This window comes from Gossypium hirsutum, chromosome A05 (genome assembly GCF_007990345.1).
Source record: "Gossypium hirsutum isolate 1008001.06 chromosome A05, Gossypium_hirsutum_v2.1, whole genome shotgun sequence".
Taxonomy (NCBI): Eukaryota; Viridiplantae; Streptophyta; class Magnoliopsida; order Malvales; family Malvaceae; genus Gossypium; species Gossypium hirsutum.
Window position 1 is genome coordinate 63067590 of NC_053428.1, and position 11780 is coordinate 63079369.

The window sequence follows — 11780 nt, forward strand, 5'->3', positions numbered from 1 at the left end:
GATAAACAGTTATATGCGAAGTCTAGCAAATGCGAATTTTGGTTGCGTGAAGTCGGTTTTCTGGGTCATATTGTATCAGCATCTGGTATTCAAGTTGATCCGAATAAGATTTTGGCTATTTCGGATTGGAAACCTCCGAGGAATGTCTCTTAAGTTCGTAGTTTTCTAGGACTTACCGGTTATAATAGAAGGTTAGTAAAAGTCTTTTCTATGATTGCAACTTCGTTAACGTAGCTACTTTAGAAAGATGTGAAGTTTGAACGGTCTGAAAAGTATCAGAATAACTTTGATCAGTTGAAAACTTTGTTGACTGAAGCTCCGGTGTTGGTACAACCCGAATCAGGTAAAGAATTTGTGATTTACAATGATGCTTCGAGACAATTGAAGCTGCACAAAAAGAATTATCTGACACATGATCTTGAGTTAGCTGCGATTGTATTTGCTCTAAAGATTTGGCGTCACTACTTGTTCGGTAAAAAATGTCATGTATATTCTAATCATAAGAGTTTGAAATATCTGATGACTTAGAAAGATCTGAATCTGCGACAAAGAAGATGTTTCGAACTGCTAAAAGACTACGAACTTGTGATTGATTATCATCCGGTAAAAGCAAATGTTTTTGCTGATGCCTTGAGTCTAAAATAATTGTTTGCTTTGCGTGCGATGAATGCTCATTTGGTTTTGTCTGATGATGGATCAGTTTTAGCGGAAATGAAAGCAAGACCTTTGTTCTTACAACAGATTATCGAAGCTCAAAAGATTGATAATGAGATTTTAGCTAAACGAGATCAATGTGATTTAGAGTCTGATTCAGAATTCAGAGTAGATGAAGATGATTGTTTAAGATCTCGAGATCGAATTTGTGTTCAAAGAAATCCAGAGTTAATTTAGATGATTTTGAGTGAAGCTCATAATAGTTGATTATTTGTACATCCGGGGAGTACAAAAATGTATAATGATTTGAAATAGTATTATTGATGGTCCGAAATGAAAAGAGACATTTCTAACTTTGTTTATAAATGTTTGATCTATCAGCAAGTTAAAGTTGAACATCAGGTGCCATCTGGTTTTTTACAACCTATTATGGTTCCGGAGTGGAAATGGAATCGAGTAACAATGGAATTTGTTTCGGGTTTGCCCCTATCTCTGAGAAAGAAAGATGCTATTTGGGTTGTAGTAGATCGATTGACGAAATCAGCTCATTTTATTCCTCTTCGATCTGATTACTCATTAGATAAGTTGGCTAAGTTATACATTTCAGATATTGTGAGACTGCATGGTTTGCTATTGTCTATAGTGTCAGACAGAGATCCGAGATTCACATCACGATACTGGAAGAAATTTCATGATGCTCTGGGTACTAAATTGCACTTCAGTACTGCTTTTCACTCGCAAACAGACGGTCAATCCGAGTGGATTATTCAAATACTTGAGGATATGTTGAGATGTTGCATTCTCAAGTTTGAAGGTACGTGGGAACAGTATTTTCCTTTGATTGAATTCGCTTATAATAATAGTTTTTAATCGAGTATCAAAATGGCAATATACGAAGCTTTATATAGTCACAAATGTGATACACCTTTGTATCAGAATGAGCTCAACGAAAATAAGATTCACAGAATTGATTTGATAAAAGAAACCGAACAAAAAGTAAAAGTAATCCGAGATAGTTTGAAAGTGGCTTCTGATCGTCAGAAATCTTATGCGGATTTGAAAAGAAAAGACATTGAGTTTGAAGTCGACGACAAACTATTTTTGAAAGTATCTACGTGGAAGAAAGTACTTCGGTTCGATAGAAAAGGCAAATTGAGTCCGAGATTCATCGGGCGTATGAGATTACCGAGCGTATTGGGCTGGTAGCATATAGATTGTTATTGCCACCAGAGTTAGAAAAGATTCATGATGTGTTTCATGTATCGATGCTTCGATGATACAGATCCGATCCTTCGCATGTGATTCCTCCATCTGAGATTGAAATTCAGCCTGATATGACTTACGAAGAAAAACCGATCCGTATCTTAGCTCAAGAGGTTATGGAGTTGTGAAATAAGAAAATTTCATTAGTAAAAGTGATGTGGCATCGACACGATATTGAAGAGGCCAGGTAGAAGCCTGAAGATGCTATGAGAAACAATATTCAAATCTGTTAAATGGTAAGATTTTCGGGGACGAAAATCCCTAAGGGGGAGAATTGTAACAGTTCAGTTGGACCCTAGTGGTTTCGGAATAGTGGTTTCGGGACCACATATCCAATTCAAAAAATTGTTAAATATTATTTTCTGTGATTATGATGTGTGAATCAGCATATGTGAAAGTTTTGTCCGAAAGTTCGATTTTTTGTGTGCTCAATTTGATAAAAGGACCTAATTGCATAAAATGTAAAAGTTGCTTGCTACTTGTTAAAAGTGCCTAATTGACTTGGCTTTATAATTGTGAGGTCCTTATGAGGTTATTTGACCATTGAATGAATTAAATAACATAAATGTGCATTACTTAATGGATTTTAAATGATATTAATAAGGCCATTTTAGTAAAATGTATATTAATATGTGATTAATAAAACAAAAACTTAAAAATTTGTTCATCGATTATCATTCATAGCTGAACTTAGCAAAGAAAAAGAAAGAATAAAAGCTTTTAGGGTTTCAGCACTTGTGGTGATGATTAAGGTATGGTTTTTGATCCGTTTTTGATAATTTCTATGTTTTTGTAATCGTTGCTTCGTATACTGTCAAGTCCATGCCTCAATTTCTAATTTTATGATGATTTTGAAATGTTTCGTGGATAAATTCATGAGCTTTATGTTGTTATATGATGAAATATGAAAGTTTGATGTTGGGTTTATATGTTTTGTCTTTGGATTTTTGATGATTTTGAGTAAAATTGGCTAAATTGCGAAATTTGTAAATTGAGGGACTAAAATGTGAAATAAAGAAATGTGTGGACTTGTATGAGTGCTATAAATATTCGGCCAAGCATGAGTATATGCAAATTATGTGTATTTTGTGATTTTGTGAATTAGGGACTAAAGTGTCAAAATGTGAAAATGTGAGGGTAAGTTTGCAAATTGCCCTAAATATGTGTATATGGATTGTTTTGAATGAATTTATGATTGAATAAGTTAAATTTGAATTTATTTAGATTAAGAATTAAAGAAAACAAAATTAGATCGGGGAAAGTCGAAAGTTGTTGAGTAACTGATTTTATTCATCCGAATTCGTAGGAGGTAAGTCGATATACAAATAAGCTTGCTTAAATTGAGAAGTTAAAGAATTGCGAAATAAGAAAATTTTGTTTGTAAGTTTACGGTGGTATAGATATGGAGTTGAAGAGGCAAAGTGGGAGTTAGAGGATGCAATGAAAGAACGTTATCCGATTTATACCCTATTCGGAACGGTGGTTTCGGGACCACGAATCTGAGTTAGAAAAATATTTAAAAATTATTTTCAGTGTTTATAAGGTGTGAATTTATATGTGTGAAATTTTCATGATTTAATTTGGTTGTTTGAGTGCCCGATTAAATAAAAGGGCTTAATCGCGTAAAATGAAAATTTGATGGTTTAATGTGCGATGACCAAATTGAATGTGTCTTTATAATTTGAAGCATTTATGTTACAATTATGCCATTGAATAAGTGATGGACGGTAAAAACTATGAATTATAACAGTTTTATATTTTATTATAAAGGTTATATATGTAATTTGGTTAATAAATTATATTAATATAAAACATAAAATTAAAAGCCATGCATTATTATTCTTATACTTGATCAAAAATTGGAAAAGAAAGAAAGAAAAAAACTTAGGTTATTCGGCCATGGTTCATCTTGATTAAGATATGTAACTAGTCCAGTTTTTGATAATTTTTACGTTTTTGAGATCGTTGCTAAGTTATCTACAAGACCCATGCTTGAATTTTTTATTTTGGTGAATATTTTGAGTTATGCCATTGTTGAAAGCTTGTGATTTTTGTTGTCTGATGATGAAATATGAAAGATATGTTTTAGGTTAACATGTTTTATATTGGAGTTTTTGATGATTTTGAGTAATTAGGACTAAATTGCAAAAATAATATTTTGAAGGACTAAAATGTGAAATAAATGAATTATATGGACTTGTATGAACACTAAGAAAATTTGGCCTAACATGGGTGTATTGAAATCTTGCATATTTTGTGTTTTGTGCAATAGGGACTAAATTGTAAAAAGTGTAAAATGTTAGGGGTAAAATGGTAAATTTCCCATTTATATGTTTTTGGACTAAATTAAATGAAAATATGTTTGAATGAGTTTAATTTGAATATGTTTAGATCAAGAACCAAAGAAATCGGATTTGGATCGGGGGAAAACTAAAGTTGTCGACTAGCCGTCCTGTTCCGTTTTTCATCGTTCGAGGTAAGTTTATAAGCAAATAGATGTTGTTAATTTTAGTTAAATTCAAACTAAATATTCTGGAATGAAATGTGTGAACATATATTTACAATAGCTGAACGTATACAAGCTTGGCAGTTTGTAAGTTCAATTCGACCGAGATACAACGTCTGAAAACCCCTAGGAACCTTAGGAATAGCTAGGATACATATGTCATGAAATAGGATTCTGATATGTGATGTGTTAATAAGACCATGGCATCGGTATATGTGTGCGAGTAAGACCATGTTTTATACATTGGCATCGATATGTGACTCCGATATATGTGTGCGAGTAAGACTCTGTCTGGGACAGTGGCATCGATATGTGATTACATGTAAGACCACGTCTAGGACATTGGCATTGCACAATATATGTGATTATCTGAGTATCCTGTCCAATTTTGAATGCTTCAACAGGCAATGATAAATTGTGAACGAAGGTATAAATCGAGCTAAAACGATCAGGTATGAGTTAGTTAATTACCTATTTGGAAATAAGGTAAGTCCGCAATTTAATATGTGATTCAAATAATACAAGTTACTAGTGTAAACATATGTGTCTTTGGTGGTATATTCTGCCATTGGATATAAATATATATGTGATTGTTATACTTTGACTTACGAGTACATGCATATATGTGTATATGTATTTGGTATGATAAAGATATTTTGGCTTAGTAATTGAACGATAGTTTGTTAATGTGTATATATATATGTTCATTCGACCATTGCTATGTTTATGCATATGAAACTATATTTTGAATTATGAGTATATGTATATGTGTATATATGTATGTGGTCACATAATGATATTGAGCTTTGAAATTGAAAGATACTTTGATAATATATATGTATTCGGGCATAAGTAAGTTTATATGTGAAAGTATATGATAAATGTTAAATCACAAAATTAAGGTTTAATTTGATTATGATAGTATAATTTGGTATAGTTTAAATGTATGGATTATGTCCTTGAATTGTTTATTTACTTTAACTTACTAAGCTATGATAGCTTACTATGAGTGTTTATGTTTTGCCTTTGTTTTAAAGATTTTGGATTCAAGTTACAAGCTCTGGGATCGTCAGAAAAGTTTATCACACTATCAACTGCTTTTGGTACTTTATAAGCTGAATTTTGAACTTATGGCATGTATACGCTAGCTTATATTTGGCTATAAGATTATGGTTTGTATATATATAAGCCATGCAAAAATGGCTTGTTAAAATTGTTAAGTTCGGTTTCAATGATTGATTGAATCATGGTTGTGTTTGGTTGCAATTTTGGTTATTTAACTATGGTTTATTCATAGATAAATATATGTGAACTTGGTTGATATGCTTTGTTAAGGTTTTGTTATGTGAGTTGGTAATAGGGTAAATTCGGTTATGACATTTAGAAGAAGTGAAGATGATATGTTTATTAATATTGAGGTTTATTAAGTTTGATTATGGATGAGCGTATTTAGGAAAAAAGGTTAAAGATATATGTGTATTTGATGAATATATGTTTGACTATGAAATTTGACTATCTATGTTTGGTTTATGAGTGCTAGAAATAATGTCTAAGCTTAGGTGATTTCGGTAATGATATATATATGTACGAAGTGCTTGGTATGAATTACAATTGTGATTTGATATATTATATGAGTAAGATGAATGCAATAAGTGTGTGATGAATTTGGAATATGCTAAAGGTTTTAAGTAATGTTATGTAAAGCTCTGTTTATTCATTTGATAAATTAGTTATATCTGGTTGATGAATATATTTAGGTTATGAATAGATAATGACTTATTATTGAGATGCATAATTTGTGACATGAATTGGTTTGGAATATTAGTTGTAAGGTATTTATGTATTCGATTATTGAATGAAATATATATAATGTTTTAAAGTTATTTATAATTCGGCTATGGTGCTTCAATCTTGTCTTCAAGTGTTTAATTATTTGTTAATGTTGGATTTGTGGCATTGGACATATGTGATCTATGTTAGGCTATGAAAATTGGATTAAAAAATGTGGTTTTTGTATAGATTTGGAATGGCATGCTTAGATGGGTAGTTTGATTTAGAAACAATCATGTAGGTGTATATGTATATATGGCTAAGGCATTGGAACTATGATGATAAGCATGAAATTTGATTTATAACATATTTATATAAATATATTATGTATTGAATGTTATATAGAATGACCGAATATGAACCAATTTAGATTGATTGTATAAAAGGAATTTTGGCATGAATTAAAACATATAAAATTAGCATATGAATTATGTGTACTTTTAGTTGTTATTTGTTTTTAAAATGGCTTAAGATAACAAAATATTATGTACATGGTTTTGGGATTAGGAAACAAGTATGTTTAGTTTTAAATTATGATAGTTTGAATGCAACCAATGTCGTATAAATGAGTGATACTTAAGTTATGTTATGTTTGATATTCAACTTATGAAAAATAAATGCTATATGTCTGGTATATGTTGTGTAATGATTTATTAATAAATTTTAAACATGCCAATGATAATAATATTGTAGTTTTAAGTTCAAAAGTGCATCTAAGATAGATGTTTTGATGAGTTTAATTTACAAAGCAAGAAATGTAGTAAATGTATGTTCTGAATTTGTGTTCTGTTTGATAATGCCTCGTTACCCATTCCAGCGACGAATACGGGTTAGGGGTGTTACAGATCCAGGTAGGGCTGGAACACTCGGTTCATCAAATCCATAAAAGCCGCTGGTGCATTCTTCAGTCCAAACAGCATCACTAGGAACTCATAATGACCATAACGAGTCTTAAACGTTGTCTTATAAACATCAGTCTCCTTGACCCTGAGTTGATGATACCCAGATCGAAGATTTATCTTAGAGAAAATTGAAGCTCCACGAAACTGATCGAATAGATCATCAATCCTCAGTAGAGGGTACTTATTCTGACCAGTGAATTTATTCAGTTGCTGATAGTCGATGTACATTCAAATGGACCCATCCTTCTTTTTCACAAATAACAACGGTGCTCCCCACGGAGACACACTAGGGCAGATGAACCCTCGATCTAATAACTTTTTAATCTGAGCTTTAAGCTCCTCAAGCTCCTTAGGGTGGCATTCTATAAGGGGAGATGGATACCAGAGCTGTACCAGGCAAGAGCTCAATCCCAAACTTAACTTCACGGTTTGGAGGTAACCCAAGTAGTTTATTGAGAAAAACATCTAGAAAATACTAAACCGTCCTGATATTTTTAATAGACGAAACCTCGGAATCAAAAGCACTGATATAGGGTAGATACGCCTCAGAACCCTTACAAACAAATTTCTTGGCCCAAAGTGCAGAAATCACATTTGACAGATAATTCTGACGCTCCCCAATCACAACTACTTCATTACCCTTTTCAGTTTTGAATACCACCTGTTTTGCAGCATAGTCCAAATTCACCTGATGCTTAACCAACTAATCCATGCCCAATATTAAGTCAAATTCTCCAAAAGGAAGTTTCATTAAATCTACCAGAAAGATCACTCCTTGAACCTCCAAGGGTACATCCTTAAACAGTTTATTCACCCTCATCGTCTGCCCTAATGGACTCAACACAATAACATCACTCGTAGTGCTTTCAACCAGAATACCCAAACTCTCAAACACATTGCATGCTATATACGAGTGCGTAGACCCAACATCAATCAATGCAGTATAAGGTACATTATGGATAAAGAACGTGCCTGTAATAACATCTGGAGCGTCTTTATCTTCTCGATGATGTGCAGCATAAACTAGTGCTGGCTGCCTTGCCTTAGTGCGACTAGCACCTCTACCCAGTACTCTACGATCACGGCCCATACCATTCCCACCTCTGGCCTAACCATGGCCTCTTGGTGGCTGCTGAACACCTCTCAGTGCCTGAACAGTACCCATACCAGTAGCTTGCATCTGATCGGGCCTCCCTGGACAATCTCTGATGTGATGTTCCAAAGGCCCGCACCTCAAACATGCCCCTATCCATTCCAGTACTCGCCCTGATGGCGTCTCCCACAATCAGCACAAGGCTGCGGCCCATAAGCAGCAACAGGGGGACCAACTCTAACTGACCCATCAACTCTGCCCTTTTTCTTAGGCCTTCGAACTGAACTTGGGGGATTCGAAACCCTCTTGTTCCTTCCCTTATCCTTCTCACGGTTCTGGCACTCAGCGCGCTTCACATCCTCGTCGATTTTTTGTCTTTTCCACTAACATAGCAAAATCTCGCTCCCTCTTTGGAGTTATGAACTCGTAGATCATCTTTGAGGCCGTACTCAAAACGAACACAACGCTCATATTCGGTTGCCTCCATTCCACGCGTATAGCGGCTAAGTCGCAAAAACTCTAACTCATATTTAGCTACTAATTTATCCCCTTGAGTCAAATTCAGAAACTCTCTCCTCTGGGCATCCACATAACTAGCGCTACATATTTCCCTTAGAATGTAGTTTTGAAAAATTCCCATGTCAACTGGTCGGGCTGAGTACCCTCTTTCACTGTAAGCCACCACTAATATGCTTCATCTCGTGGCAACGACACTGCACCTTTTAATTTCTGCTCTAGGATGCAATTAAGGTCATCCATGATCTTCTCTGTGGCCTCAATCCAATATTCAGCCACATTAGGGGCAACTCTAGCGATACCCCTAAAGATTTCACCCCACTAGATCTGAGTCGTTCCATTACTGACCCACGACTCACAGTACCAGCATTAGGCCTAGTGACCCTTTCCAAAATCTACAACATGGCTTGGGATAGTGCATCGTCCCCAACTACACAATCGTGTGACCCAGTCTCAGCCACAGGTGAAACCAGTGGCTCTCCAGCTTTATTGTTAGGTGTAATATCCCTAACCCGTCACCATCGTCAGACTAGGGTTAAAGGCATTACCAGACGAATCGGACCATTTAACTTTCATTTCATAATCATCAAAGCATCAAGGATTAAATATTAATATAAAGTCCCTTATATAGGTCCTAGAGACCTTAAACATGCATCAGAAAAGAGTTGGGACAAAACCGAAGACATACAAAATTTTTCTAAAACTCAAACATTTTCAAAGAAGTACAAGTCACACGTCCGTGTAAACAGGCTGTGTGCCTTATACGGCATTAGACACGCCCGAGTGTCTATGCTGTGTCAAAACAGGGCATACATACTGACTTGTTCACACCGCCACAAGACATGCTCGTGTGCTTCGGCTATGGACGAATCTAACTTGGGCCATACGACTAGCCACATGCCTGTGTGCCTTGACCGTGCTCAAGCCTGACTTACAACTATAGGGTACCCCAGGTGACACACGGTCGTGCAACATAGCCGTGAGTCACACATGGCTGAGACACACGCCCGTGTCTCTGTCCATGTGGACAAAAATAGGCCATTTGAATAGCCAACTTGCCACCCCAATTGAGTCAAACCTACAAGCATCAAAATAAGCATATATACGTAACAACTTCAGCCAATTTCTATACCAAACCATAGATCATTCATGCCATAACAATATCAACCATTTACATGTTCATAAACTCAACTCAGTTGTGCTAAAACATAAGCCCAAATCGTATCAAACATATGGTTTCATAATCTCTAAACCTGTGGCCAAATCTCATACCAAATCTTGCCAAACTTACCATTTCTATTAGCCATTCATGAACATATCAAATAGATCATCTTGCATCACATTTCGTATACCAAAATCAAAAACATAAACACAACCATATCAAGCCATATCACATGGCTAAATATAAACATTACAAAACCTATCCAAAGTACTTCTAGTCTCTACATGCCACACTTCACTATATAAAATTTAAAAAGGTACCAAAATGAGATTCAATAGTGTGGTGATGATTCTCGATGATCCTCGAGCTAACAGCAGCTTCGATATCTATAAAACAATGCAAACACACACAATGTAAGCTTTGAAAAGCTTAGTAAGCTTGTACTAAATATCATCAACAACTTATAAAATATAAAACATCAACACATAAACACTTATTAGTTCTTGATTCTTCTATCAATTCTATGCCACATAATTTATATGTTTATGTCAATCCACAAACTTCATATACATAATATCATCTACCACATAGGTATCGTACATACCCGAACCTTCCTGTATTTATTCATTTTCATTCTCATCTTTTGTCCAGATATTTTAAAACTCTCTGTAGATTACACATGCTTTAAGCATCCGCACACTTAGTACTTTAAGATTTAGCCGAAGTTAGAATGATTTACGCACACTTAGTGCCATATCAATTAACCGAAGCTATCTCGATATCACACAATTAATGCCTCAAACATCCGAAGCTATACCATTTCGCACACTTAGTGCTATTTATAGCCGAAGCTATTTTGAATCACACGCTTAGTGCCAAATGCAGTTGATTTATCATCGTATTTAATCCGTAATCAAATATATACACAATTTATGTATAATTAAAGCATCAAAAATATACTTGTAACATCATTTATCATGTATGAACTTAACTCATACCATTTATCATGTATGAACTTAACTCATACTCGGAATTGTCGATTTGAATCGTCTACTCGATTATCTTCGACTTTCCTCGGTCTAAATCCAAATTCCTCTTTTCTTGATCTATATGTATTCAAAATTAACCCTTTTATTCATCAAGTCATTCAATTCAATCCACAATCATACATTCAGGGCATTTTACAATTTAGCCCTCACATTTTCACATTTTAACATTTTAGTCCCTAATTCACAAAATCACAAAATACACATAATTTGTATATGGTCATGCTTGGCGAAATTCTCCTAATACTCATACTAGACCACACATTCCATTATTTCAAATTTTAGTCCTCCAATTTACAATTTTCACAATTTAGCCCATTTTACTCAAATTCATCAAAAATCCAAAGACAAAACATGTTAACCCAGACAATATCTTCCATTTATCAACAACTAACTTCACAAAACTCATAGTTTCATCAATGATACCTTTCAAAATCATCAATAAAATAAAAAATTGAAACATGGGCTTAGTAAAACACAAATCAACGATTACAAAAATGTAGAAATTATCAAAAACTGAGTAAAACTCATACCTTAATCAAGTTCTTTAATGGCCGGATGTTAAAACACAATAATGGCCATTTTCATGCTTTTTTTTAATTAAACAAACATTAATTAGCCTTTTAAAATTGTAACCTTTTTATTTGCATTAGAATTCCACTAACTCATGAATAAATATGTCCATGCATTAATTCAATGGTTTAATTGTATCATATGGACTTCATACTTAAAAAGCCATGTCAATTCAGCACTTTAACAAATAGCATGCAACTTTTACATTTTATGCGATTAAGTCCTTTCTATAAAT